Raw genomic sequence first — 15,706 nt, forward strand, 5'->3', positions numbered from 1 at the left:
AAACCGCTGAATAATTTTCCTGAAAATGTCCATATATACTGCAACATCGCCTGAAAATAACATAGGCTATATACATTTTTGATTTTCCACTTGGAACTGGGAATATAGCAGCAGAATCGGAGGTACCTCCTAAAAATTTAGATTTTATATGCACATATCTATTGATTGGTTGAAGATACAGTCTCCAAATTTGGAATACGTAACGGAATTTGGAACAAAAATAAGTTTGCCAAATTATATTGTAATCGGTTCAGATTTGGATATAGCTCCCATATATTTTCGACCGATTTCGTTCATTTGATGCCTCAAACACAATATGAATGTTCGATTCCAATGAAATTTGGAATGTGTGACGGGATTTAATCCGAAAATAAATTTGTCAAATTATATTGAAATCGGTTCAGATTTGGATATAGCTCCCATATATATTTCGGCCGATTAAAGCATTTGATGCACCAAACACGCTATGTATCTCTAATTTCAATGAAATTTGGAATGTGTAGCGGAAATTAAAACAAATATACATATGTCAATTATATTAAAATCTGTTCAGATTTGGATATAGCTCTCATATATATTTTCGACCGATTTCATGTATTTATGCACCATACACGATATGTATGTTCGATTCCAAAGAAATTTAGAATATGTAACGGGATTTTGATTAGAAAATAAATTAGTGAAATTATATTAAAATCGGTTCAGATTTGGATATAGCTCCCATATATATTTTCCTTCGATTTCACTTATTTGATGCACAAAACACGATACGTATTTCCGATTGCAATGAAATTCGGCATGAGTGGCTAAATTTGGTACAAAAATAAATTTGACAAATTATATGCAAATAGGCTCAGATTTGATTATAGCTCCCATATATATATTCAGCCGATTTCACATATTTGATGCACCCAAAGCGAGAGAGACAAAATCTGGCACCAAAAAAAAATTGCCAAATTATATTGAAATAAGTTGAGGTTTGGGTATAGCTAACATATATATTTCGGCCGATATCATACATGTTATGCACCAAACATGATATATATGACCGATACAAATGAAATTCAAAATGTGTGGCGGAATTTGGTTACAATAATAAATGTGACAAATTAATTGGAAATTAGTTAAGATTTGGATATAGCTCCCATATATATATATGTTATCGCCCGATTTCACATGTTTGACGCACCAATTTCAATGAATATGAAAGGTGTGGCGGAATTTGGTTGTAAAAGTAATTTTTTTAAAATTATATTAAACCGGATCAGATTGGGATATGATTTAAATAAGAACCGTTGACCCACAACGCCTTAGGCTAACACTAAAAAACAACACAAAATTAATTTGAAATACGCTTATTACGGCGAAGTATGTTGCTATCTCGAATTCATTAATTGCAACAGAAATGCCACTCAACTTCAAAAGATTGCAGTTTACTGCACGCTTGGTATTTGCTATGAAATAAATAAATCCGAAGGACAAACCCTTCGTGTATGTATGTCATGTTACTGCTTTTCTAATGGTTTTGGTTATTTACGCATTAAAGTAGTGCAATATATATTTTTTTTAATTTTAATTTTTTTTTTCAACCAACATATATTCGTAAATAAAATTTTGAATGCATATAAAATCAAAAGGGGTAGCGAAGCGCAGCTAGTATATATATATAATATATATATATATATATGCCGAATTTCATTATATATATATATACATATATATATATATAATATATATATATATATATATATATATATATATATATATATATATATATATATATATATATATATATATTATATATATATATATTTATATTATATATATATATATATATATATATATATATATATATATATATATATATATATATATATATATATATATATATATATATATGTATATATATATATATATATATATATATATATATATATATATATATATATATATACTAGCTGAAACCGGTGCGCTTCGCTACCCCTTTGATTTTATATATATATATATATATATATATATATATATATATATATATATATATATATATATTATATATATATATCTATATACATATATATATATATATATATATATATATATATATATATATATATACATTAGCACCTCAAATAGTGCATGTCGGTCTGTTTGTCAGTCAAAAGGGGGACTTGAATGGGAACTATTACATGGAAAAATTCTAAAAAATTGTGGATATGTTGAATTATTTGTGTACAATTTTCACCCACCCAAATATACATTTTTATCCAAATCATTTGAAATATGGTAAAATCAGGATGTACCTTTATATTGGCACGACTCCGAATCATCGACCTACATTGAAAACTTTCTTCTTCCTTATAATACAAGATGACAAATAGAGGCCAAATCAAAATATAGCAGAACAACATTGCATGTCAAACTGAAAAAATTTTGCGTGATTAAACCATGGTTTTCCCAACCAATATTCTCTTTGGGGTTACAAATTCAATAGAATACACAATTTTCTTTTCTGACCACACATTAGATGTGAAAGTGGACTTGGGGATACTCCAATGTGGGGACTTTACTTAAATAAATTCCTATGTGGCAATTATCTGTATGATGGTACAATTTTTTAGCCAAATCAATTGATGAATGTAGTCAAGATCAATATGGACCCTATTCTGAAAAATTCAAATTTTATGCAAAGATGTGATCTACCCCCTTAGAAACAAAGATGCCAAATAAGGACCAAAAAATAAAAAAGGGCCAAGAACCCAAAAATAGCTTAAATCATACGATGGTTACATAAATATGAAAAATTATGTATAGTAAAAAATTATTATTTATTTTGTTCAAAAAACATCCACTGAATTCAATATGATAATACAAATTGAAAAAATCTTCAACTTGTTCGCTAAGTTTTTACACCAAATGTTTAAAGATCCTTACAAAGTTTGTCAGTAGAATGTACTATTTTTTTAAAAATTCGATTCCATCGAATTTTTTTTTTCGATTTATTCCAGATTTGATAGTTTTTGCAAAGAGATCTCTTTCTCGTATTTTTTGGCGATTTTGAAAAATAATTATCTTTTAACTTTGGTGTGACCGCGTTAAATTATTTCGACATCATCTATCCCGTTTCGCCACCACATAATTCGGTACTACACTTCCATGTAACCCGCCTTCAATTCCAGTTCTCAAGAAATCATGTCAATTAAATAAATTGGTATTAATATTTGAATTCAAAAATAAAATATAAAAACACAACAAATGTACAATAGTAAAAAGTAAGTCGAAATTGAAAAAATCATGCAAGAAAAAAACATTGCTATTGTACATTTGAAAAGTCAAATGAAAATGTTAATATATCGCATTTTTACGCGATTTTTTTGGATATTTCGGACAGGAGAAAATTCCGAATTTCTATAGATCGTGAAAATTAGTCCAACCGTTCTTAAGTTATAAGCGTAGTAACTAACACAACTTTCTTTATATATATATATATATATATATATATATATATATATATATATATATATATATATATATATATATATATATATATATATATATATATATATATATATATATATATAGTGCGATTGAGGCGCTGGGAAAATTAAGCAATAAAAATAAATGTTCTAAAATTAAATATTTCCCAGCCGCCATTAAATATCACATGTGAAGAATTCGGTGATATTGTGCGCTGACGCGTGAGAGATAATAAAGGTTATGTCCCACGCGCAAATATATCAATGTGCTCAGTAGATGTGCAAGAGCACTTGAATGAAATGACAAGTAGCCCTGCAATGTTCTCCATTCAATAATAGAATATATTAGAATAATTGTGTGGCCGCGACTACGTTAAGTTAGATTAGTTTCAGTAGTACGTAAGGAACATATTCTAAAAATAAAATCAGAATTGAATCTACAGCCAAACCATTCGGTCGTATTCTTTACACTCCCTTTTACATTTGGTCATTCGAGGCTTCACTTTTGTCAAAGTGAAATGATCTAGCGACTTTTAGAATAAAATAGTAGGGCTTTTCCTTACGTGGTAAGAGACTCACTACAAGCAGATGTATCTATTCTTCAAAAAAGAGTAGAATAGCTAACAATAAAAATCCTTTGAGGGATAAAATTATAAAGAGCCATAAAGTCATGATTTAAAAGATATATTAAAAAAAAAAGAATCAAAGGGCAAAAATTAAAAAAAAACGCCGTGAAAGCAAACCAAAACATACAAAACAAAAAGACCTACGGGGCAAATTAGAAAAACAAATAAAAAAGAGGACAACAACAGTCCCACATAAAAAATATACAATTTTGGAAAAGAGGACATCAAAGTCCCAACTGGAAAAGAGCCAAAAAGGCAATGTAAAAAGTTTTGAAAAGAGGACAAAAGGACCCATCTCAAACATTTAAATTAAAAATGTATAAAGAAATGGAAGAAGCTATCACCACTTTGGCAGACTATTTCCAGCTATTAATGTCGACGTCAGCCTTTGAAAAGGCGAAACACGTCGCGGCATTAAAGGTACTGGTAGAAAATACATATTAATAGTTACGACGGTACTTGAGGGTACACCTTAAATATCTTCCAACCCATATGAAGACACTACCCTGTTATGTGGATATGTGTATGTTATCGGCAATGAAGCTTTTAGCAACCCAGAGTCGCAATTACACAGACTTGGACATCGATGAAGAAATCGAAGATTCGATGAAACCTCCATTATGATGGATACTCTCGCTGAAATGTGACTACTTAACTTGGGAAGAGCAAGTGGAAGAAAACAGACAAGTTAACTATGTCGCAACAAAGGAAGATTACGACAGAGAATTAGAAGATGGTTTGCACGAACAAATGCAAGCCTATGAAAACAAGTTTCAATCTCTGCAGAGACAAGCAATCGAATTGCGTTCTCAACTAATAATCGAAGTAAAAAAAAAATAAAATGATATTGAGAAATGCGATGGCCCACGAAAAATATCTGCTCGCCAAATCTGAAGAAAACCTGCGGGCCAAAGATGAACAATTCGAATAAAAACATCGTGTTCAGAAAGATCAAGTGCGACATCTGAAAACGAAGTTAGAGAAAGTCAATGAAAAATTGGCTAGCTCGGAAAGAGCGTGGCAAATCTTAGAAGCTGAGAGAGATGACCTGTCCAAACAACTGGCAAAGGCAAAACAGGAACATAGTTCTTTTGGGAAATGGAGATCCTAACATCAATTATTAAATAAATTCCCGCCGGCAAGACCTCATGACATATAGAAAACCATTTCGAGAGGAACTTCTCAATTTAATAAAAAACAATCGATGCAATGGCAATGAGGACGACCGTTTTGTAAGAAAAGTAATAAATAGTTTTATTGCAGAAGAGGAAAAGAAGAAAGGCCGCCACGTACAGAAGGTCCAAAAATTGTCGGCGAATATGGTAAATTAGCAGGAAAAGAATACATTGATGAAGTAGAAAAAACCAAAGAAATGTCTCTAGTTCCGGAAGTATATTACCAGAGAGAACTCAATTACAAACCACCAATAACCTTAAGAACGGAAGACGACAAAGCAGAGCGTACCATGGAGCCAATGGCAATCCTTTCCGACGTAAATGATGGCGGTCTGCATCGATTGACTATTAATGCGATATGGAGAATGAATCCGGCAGATAAAGGAGTTGGCATTGGCACGAAGGGCTGGACAAAGAAATGGAGTCGTTTCCTAGATGCAGTTACTTAATTGAATATTAATATTGTTTGAGCATATCTAGCTAGTTTCCTTTTCATATTTTATATTTAAATATTTTAAAGTATACATCTATTCAACTTTATAAAAATACAGTCCACTATTAACTCACACATTTAAGCCGCCCGGGAAAATGTAGCAATAAAAATAAATGTTCTAAAATTAAATATTTCCCAGCCGCCATAAAATATCACATGTGAAGAATTCATTGGTTTTGTGCGCTGATGCATACGATAATGTGAGAGATAATAAAGGTTATGACCCACACGCACATATATCGATGCGCTCATTAGATGCACAAGACCACTTGAATGAGATGTCAAGCAGCCCTGCAATGTTCTGCAATATTAGAATAGATAAGAACAATTGTGTGGCTGCGACTAGGTTAGGTTAGTTTATATATATATATATATATATATATATATATATATATATATATATATATATATATATATATATATATATATATATATATATAATATATATATATATATATATATATATATACTACAAAACCTAACCTAACCTAGTCGCAGCCACACAATTGTTCTTATCTATTCTAATATTGCAAAACATTGCAGGGCTGCTTGACATCTCATTCAAGTGGTCCTGTCCCAGACTGTAGTTCCCATTACGAACGCTAAATACGTTATTTTAAACAATTCCGGTGAATAATGTCGCTAAAATCATCAAAATACCGATTATACTGAGGTACCGTTATATTGGGGATATACGAAGACGTGGACCTGTCTTAGACTGTAGTATCCATCAACGTGGACCTACATGGCCCATTTACGAACTTAATCTGCCTACTGGCAAAGTAAACATGCGTGCAAAATGTTAGCCGTCTATCTCAATTCGTTCGAAATATTGAAGGTGTGGTATATGCTGTGAGTTTTAACTACCAAATTTGAAACAATCATCTTTATTACTATAATTTTTATGGGCAGGACTGAAATTCGAAATTTAGCTTATTAAATTGTGTTACATTTATAGCAACTATTAATCGTATCTAATAAAGCAGCGTGCTTTATTTTTAACAGCAGATCCATTATGAATATAGAGGAGCAGTCCTGTTGTGTAGGCTATTAGATAGTTATTAGTTTATGTCACTTTACCATGACGCTTGAGGAATGCAACTCAATTTGCGGAAATTATTTCCTTAAATTTTGTACACAACACCGCATGGCTCAATAAGAAAAATTGTTTAACTTCATTTAACTACATTCTTGCAGTTCTGGAACAGACCACATATTAAAATTTTTACTAAACATTCAAATTCATTTAATTCAAAAATATCAAAAAAAAAAAACACTTATTGCATTCCTTTGTTTTTCTATTCATTAAACATCATGTTTCAAATGCTCCTGTTCTTAAAGCAAAATGCTGCCAATGTTTTAAACTGATATTTTTTCTTGTTTGACGAATTAGGAAATTGTTCCTTTATATGGGGGCTATACGATATCGTGGACCGATATAGCCCATCTTCGAACTTGACCTGCTTGCAGTCAAAAGACAGATCTGTGCAAAATTTTAGCTTTCTATCTTAATTCGTATTGACTGTAGCGTGATTACAACAGACGGAGGGATAGGGCTGAACAAGAATATATATTCTTTGTTAAGTCTAAAATTATTATTTGGATGAGTTACAAACGGATTGACGAATTTAATATACCCTCCATACTAAGTATGGAGGAGGGTAGAATAAGACGAAGTTTTATTGATTATTAATACCAATATTTTTATAATATTACTTCTTAAATTTTCTTTATTGTAATAACAAAATGTTTTTATTGATTAGATATAAAATATTTCGATATTCCATATATAACACTTAACAAAAAAAAAAGATATTGCAATAATTTGGGCCCTAATTAATATAAATTGATGGGCATATCTGAAATGCGAAATTAAACTTTACTGTAATGTTTTATAGTTATAGAATATTAATAACCTTACCTATTAAAGGTTTGCCGCTTCGCACCTTGTTTAATTTTTAATAGCAGATACATTTTGGAGATAGAGCAGTCCTGTTGTGTTGGCTTTGAATGGTTCTGTCTACTACGAACACAATGGAGTTTATCTCTTGTAGTGTATCACACGATATCATAAAATGAAAGAGAATGTGCAGAAAAATTATTTTTTTTTTTTTCGAGTGCTTTTCTCCAAAGACCCGAATTAAATAACTCCTTTTTAAAACCACCAGGAGGAAAGGAGGTATATTAAATTTGTTATTCCGTTTGCATTTGGGAAGTGGAGCTCCTAACATAAATTATTAAATAAATTCCCGCCGGCAAGTCCTCATTTTGAGGACCGGGAAGAAGAAGAACTTCTGGTGTCGTATCAGCGCTGACATATAGAAAACCATTTCGAGAGGAACCTCTCAATTTATTAAAAAACAATCGATGCAATGGCAATGAGGACGACCGTTTTGTAAGAAAAGTAATAAATAGTTTTATTGTAGAAGAGGAAAAAGAAGAAAGGCCGCCAGGCTCAGAAGGTCCAAAAATTGTCGACGAATGTGGTAAATTAGCAGGAAAAGAATGCATTGATGAAGTAGAAAAAACCAAAGAAATGTCTCTAGTTCCGGAAGTATATTACCAGAGAGAACTCAATTACAAACCACCAATAACCTTAAGAACGGAAGACGACAAAGAAGAGCGTACCATGGAGCCATTGGCAATCCTTTCCGACGTAAATGATGGCGGTCTGCATCGATTGACTATTAATGCGGTACGGAGAATGAATCCGGCAGATAAAGGATTTGGCATTGGCAAGAAGGGCTGGACAAAGAAATGGAGTCGTTTCCTAGAAGCAGTTATTTAATTGAATATTAATATTGTTTGAGCATATATAGTTAGTTTCCTTTTCATATTTTTATATTTAAATATTTTAGAGTATACATTTATTCAACTTTATAAAAATACAGTCCACTATTAACACACACATTTAAGCCGCCCGGGAGAATGTACAAAATACTTTGTATATACTATTGAGTGCGATAGAGGCGCTGGGAAAATGTAGCAATAAAAAATAAATGTTCTAAAATTAAATATTTCCCAGCCGCCATAATACTCAAATACGCGTCTCAAACAATATATATATATAATATATATATATATATATATATATATATATATATATATATATATATATATATATATATATATATATATATATATATATATACTAGCTGAACCCGGTGCGCTTCGCTACCCCTTTTGATTTTATATGCATTCAAAATTTTATTTACGAATATATGTTGGATAAAGAAAAACAAATCTAAAAATTAAAAAAAATATTGCACTAATTTAATGCGTTCATAAACAAAATCATTACAAAAGCAGTAACATGACATGCATACACGAAGAGTTTGTCCTTTGGATTTATTTATTTCATAGCAAATACCAAGCGTGCAGGAAACTGCAATTTTTTTAAGTAGAGTGGCATTTCTATTGCAAGTAATGAATTCGAGATAGCAACATACTTCGCCGTAATAAGCGTATTTCAAATAAATTGTTGTGTTGTTTTTTAGTGTTAGCCTAAGGCGTTGTGGGTCAATGGTTCTTATTAAAATCATATCCCAATCTGATCCGATTAAATATAATTAAAAAAAAATTACTTTTACACCAAACTCCGCTACACCTTTCATATTTAATTGAAATTGGTGCGTCAAATATGTGAAATCGGTCGAGAATATATATATGGGAGCTATATCCAAATCTTAACTAATTTCCATTTAATTTATCACATTTATTATTATAACAAAATTCCGCCACACATTCTGAATTTCATTGGAATCGGTCATATATATCGTGTTTGGTGCATAATATGTATGAAATCGGCCGAAATATATATGTTAGCTATATCCAAACCTCAACTGATTTCAATATAATTGTGCAATTTTTGCTGGTGCCAGATTTTGTCTCTCTCGCTTTGGGTGCATCAATATGTGAAATCGGCTGAGTATATATATGGAGCTATAATCACATCTGAGCGTATTTGAATATAATTTGTCAAATGTGCATCAAATATGTGAAATCGGCGGATAATATATATGGAAGCTATATCCAAATCTGAACCGATTTTAATATAATTTGACTAATTTATTTTCTAATCAAATCCCGTTACATATTCCAAAATTCTTGGAAATCGAACATACATATCGTGTATGGTGCATAAAATACTTGAAATCGGTCGAAAATATATATGAGAGCTATATCCAAATCTGAACCGATTTTAATATAATTTGAAAAATTCATTTTTGCTCCCGATTCCGTTACTTATTTTAAATTTCATTAAATTTGGACATACATATCTTGTTTGGTCCACCAATCACATGAAATCGGCCGAAAATATATATGGAAGCTATATCCAAATCTGAACCGATTTCAATATAATTTGGGAAATAATTTTTTTTAGATAAAATCTATCACACGTTTCAAATTTCATTGAAATTGGGGATACATAGCGTGTTTGGTGCATCAAATGCTTGAAATCGGCCGAAAATATATATGGGAGCTATATCCAATCTGAACCGATTTCAATATAATTGACAAATTTATTTTCGGATCAAATCCGTCACATATTCCAAATTTCATTGGAATCGAACATTCATATTGTGTTTGAGGCATCAAATGAACGAAATCGGTCGAAAATATATATGGGAGCTATATCCAAATCTGAACCGATTACAATATAATTTAGCAAACTTATTTTTGTTCCAAATTCCGTTACACATTCCAAATTTGGAGACTGTATCTTAACCGATCAATAGATATGTGCATATAAAATCTAAATATATATATATATATATATTATATATATATATATATATATATATATATATATATATATATATATATATATATATATATGCTACAATATATATATATATATATTAAAAAATTTGTTTCTTAAGTGCTACAAAAACTAACCTACCTATTACAGATACTTCAAATACGCGTCTCAAACAATTTCGATGGGTGTTGTACCTAAATGCCTAGGGAGGTACTGGTATGTGGAGCCTATACGAAGACCTGGACCTGCATAGACAATTTTCTGTCCCAGACTGTAGTTCCCATAACGAACGCTAAATACTTAATTTTAAACAATTCCGGTGAATAATGTCGCTAAAATCATCAAAATACCGATTATAGTGAGGTACCGTTATATGGGGGCTATACGAAAACTTGGACCGTCATGGCCCATTTACGAACTTAACCTGCCTACGCCAAATTATGCATGTATCCACATTTTTTCCTTCGATCTCAATTCCTTCGAATGATAGACAGACGGACATCGCTGGATCGTCTTAGAATTTTATGCTGATCCAGAATTTGTAGGGTCCATTATGAATATGTCGAGGAGTTACGGAATGACAAAACTAATATACCCTCCATGGAATGGTGGAGTCTATAACAAGTAAAAAAGCAGTAAGTTCGGCCGGGCCGAACTTTGAATATCCTCCACTATTTGGAACGAATTAGGAAATTGTTCCTTTATATGTGGGCTATACGATATCGTGGATCGATATAGCCCATATTCGAACTTGACCTGCTTACAGTCAAAAGACAGATCTGTGCAAAATGTTAGCTTTCTATCTTAATTCGTATTGACTGTAGCGTGACGGATAGGTCTGAACAAGAATATATATTCTTTGTTGAGTCTAAAATTATTATTTCGATGAGTTACAAACGGAATGACGAATTTAATACACCCTCCATACTATGTATGGTGGAGGGTATAAAAAACGAAGTTTTATTGATTATTAATATCAATATTTTTATAATATTATTATTTCTTAAATTTTTCTTTATTGTAATAACAAAATATTTTTTATTGATTAGATATAAAATGTTTCCATATTCCATATATAATACTTAACGCAAAAAAAAGATATTGCAATAAATTTGGGCCCTAATTAATATGAATTGATGGGCATATCTGAAATGCGAAATTAAACTTTACTGTAATGTTTTATAGTTATAGAATATTAATAACCTTACCTATTAAAGGTTTGCCGCTTCGCACCTTGTTTAATTTTTAATAGCAGATGCATTTTGGAGATAGAGCAGTCCTGTTGTGTTGGTTATTGAATGGTTCTGTCAACTACGAACACAATGGAGTTTACAATGCAGTTTATCTCTTGGCGTGTATCATACGATATCATAAAATTAAAGAGAAGGTGTAGAAAAATTAAAAATATTTTTTTTTTCAAGTGTTTTTTTCCAAAAGACCCGAATTAAATAACTCCTTTTCAAAACCTCCAGGAGGAAAGTAGGTATATTAAATTTGTTATTCCGTTTGCATCACTTCTAAATATTAGTCGTAAAATTGATTTTTCGCTTTAAGCATATAAGCTTGTCTATCGGTTCTGAAAGGAAGATATCAAAATCCTACGCAGGTGGAACCGATTTGTTGCTGATATATTGTTCCCACAGCACTTGCTTTTCTTTGGGTAACAGTTATAGGTAAAGAAAAGCAAGTTTCGAAGGTTCGGATGGTTCGACAAAGGCTGACGGACATCTCTAAATCGATATAGAATTTTATGCTGATCACGAATATTTATACTTTTGTGGGGTACAAATGTATACTTACAAACTATTACACCTGAAAGTCATCTGCATGCAAGCACAAAAACTTAATCAGCCAAAACAGGATGGTATGAACATTTTTCATCAAAGGGACTATATATACTATTTTCTCTAGCATTTTCCTAAGTATGACTCATTGGATTACACGGAAACAAGTGCCAAATGAATTAAAGAGTTCGAAGGAATTATATTAAATGACAATCAACAAGATATAATCGCTCTTATCCAGGCGATTTTCTCATTGGTGCTCCTCAACTTTCGCCTCCTGAAGATGTTATATTCGTTCCACCCATTAATCTAGCCAATAGATATCGTAAAGCTTATGTAATCGTTGGGAACATGAATATTTAGTACAATTGCACAAGCGGTATATATGTCCATGTCCATCCTGGAGACGATAGCCGCTTCAGAGTCGTCGACCCTTGTACGGAGAAAAGAGTTGTGCAAATAAGCAAGTTTTTGTAACCGTATTATCAAAATTGTACTACAATACTCTTGAATTTTAAAAACTGCGCATTGGAACCGAATTACTGTGTTTATAGCTTCACTACACACATCGTGACTTAGCCTTGTGTAAGTCGCACGTTGTAGTCTAACTCTTGTTGCCTCGCAGATAGCGCATCAATGCAAGTGGCTAAAGTATATGTTCCATACTTTGGCTCAATACATTGTCCGCCCTTTCCCAACTCCCAGTCGAGTTAAATGAGGAAATCTTCTCTGCCTTTCCACTAGGCGTCATATTCGGTTTATAGGGGATAGTTTACGTTCTTTTCAGCACTCTCTCCCAAAAATCATATTCTCTGAGTTCGGATGCAGCGAGACACATTTCAATGCTGAGATCTTAGTTATTGGTCACGACCTTGTTCCGCTATTATGCTCATCTGCGACTACAGTGGTTCTATCGCTCTCTTTGTAACCACACGCAAAATTAACTTTTTTTCCTAGAAACACACTGCTTCATAAATAAACCATTGAATTACATACAATTACATATCCTTGTTATACCATCTACGTGAAAATAATTGTGTATTAACTTTGTTATTCAGTGTTTAACACCATCTAAGTATTTTTGCTTTATATCTTAATACGTTTGACTCTTGCGTGATTATAACAGAAGGACATACGGACAGAAGGACATGCCTTAATCGTTTTAGATTTTATGCTGATCAAGAATATACAATATACATTTAAAAAGTGTCAAATACTAAATTAAAAAGATTTGCTAAAATCACCAATTTACCAAAATATTCGGAGGTCCTGCCTTTTGAGTGATACAAGGAAAAATGTGTCTATTCTAACAGCGCAGATACCAATTTTTTGACAAATCTGTGGAAAAATGAGGCGAAAGTCATATAAATACTGAATATTGGGAGGTACCGTTATATGACGTATATACCAAAACTTAAGAGGATATATATATAATTTTCAATGCCAACCATCCTAGACACAATACAAATTGTTCTGCCATATGTATCGGGCGAAAGAATGGAACATATAATTTAGCCACTTGCATTGATTCGCTATCTGCGAGGCAACAAGAGTAAGACTAAAACGCGCGACTTACACTAGGGTAAGTCACGATGTGTGTAGTGAAGCTATAAGCACAGTAATTCAGTTTAAATGCACAGTTTTTAAAATTCAATAGTATTGTAGTACAATTTCGATAATACGATTACAAAAATTGTTTGGGTAAAGGAAGAACTTGCTTATTTGCACAATTCTTTTCTCCGTACGAAGGTCGACGACTCTAATTCGGCTATCGTCTCCAGGATGGACATGGACAACACGCGCTGTGGTTGTTTCCATTAATACCGCTTGTGCAATTCTACTAAATATTCATGTTCCCAACGAATACTAAATTGATAAAGATAGGCTTTACGATATCTATTGACTAGATTAATGGGTGGATCGAATATAACATCTTCAGGAGGCGAACGTTGAGGAGCACCAATGAGAAAATGGACTGGATAAGAGCGATTATATCTTGTTGATTGTCATTTAATATAATTCCTTCGACCTCTTTAATTCATTTAGCTCTTACTACCGTGTAATCCAATGAGTGATGCTTAGGAAAATGCTAGAGATAATAGTATATATTGTCCATTGCTGAAACCCATTTATAATTTGCGCATTGTTCTGGCCATGTAAGACAGGATGAAATTTCTTCTCCTTGAACTATCTTATTAACCATTATAAATCACAAACATAAAAATCATAAACATTTCTACGACTATCATTTCCATCGCCAAGGGTTTCCTTAAAAAACAAAAATGAATTAGACGTCGTTTTTTCTGCAAAATTTCCATTTTGAGCATAATAATTCTAATACTTTGCAAAATCGCAGTAAGTCTAGACAACCAAAAACATTTTCCTAAATAGACTCCTCTTTGCAGATAGTGTTACCTGAGCTCAATTATAACAATTACATTTATTCATACTACATCGTAGGATCTACTCATTTTTGCATTGTCCCTCTGATGAAAGATGTTCATCCCAGCTATTTTGGCTGATTAAGTTTTTGTGCTTGCATGCAGATGACATTCAGATGTAATAGTTTGTAAGTATATATTTTGTACACACAAAAGTATAAATATTCCTGATCTGCATAAAATTCTATATCGATTTAGCGATGTCCGTCAATCTGAGGAAATCACTATAGCTTTGTCGAACCATCCGAACCTTCGAAATTTTCTTTCCTTTGCCTATAACTGTTACACAAAGAAAAGCAAGTACTGTGGGAAAAATATATCAGCAACAAATCGGTTCCACCTGCGTGGGATTTTGACATTTGCTTAATTTTGCTTAAAGCGAAAAATCAATTCTACGACTAATATTTAGAAGTGATGCAAACGGAATAACAAATTTAATGTACCTCCTTTCCTCCTGGAGGTTTTAAAAAGGTGTTATTTAATTCGGGTCTTTTGGAGAAAAGACCTTGAAAGAAAAAAATATTTTTAATTTTTCTGCACCTTCTCTTTCATTTTATGATATCGTGTGATACACTACAGGAGATAAACTCCATTGTGTGTAGTAGACAGAATCATTCAATAGCCAACACAACAGGACTGCTCAATCTCCAAAATGTATCTGCTATTAAAAATTAAACAACTCCGAAGCGGCAATCCTTTAGGTAAGGTTATTAATATTCTATAACTATAAAACATTACAGTAAAGTTTAATTTCGCATTTCAGATATGCCCATCAATTTATATTAATTAGGGCCCAAATTTATTGCAATATCTTTTTTTTTTTTTTTTTGCGTTAAGTATTATATATGGAATATGGAAACATTTTATATCTAATCAATAAAAAATATTTTGTTATTACAATAAAGAAAAATTTAAGAAATAATAATATTATAAAAATATTGATATTAATAAT

The sequence above is a fragment of the Musca domestica genome, unplaced genomic scaffold, assembly GCF_030504385.1.
Source record: "Musca domestica strain aabys unplaced genomic scaffold, Musca_domestica.polishedcontigs.V.1.1 150, whole genome shotgun sequence".
Taxonomy (NCBI): domain Eukaryota; kingdom Metazoa; phylum Arthropoda; class Insecta; order Diptera; family Muscidae; genus Musca; species Musca domestica.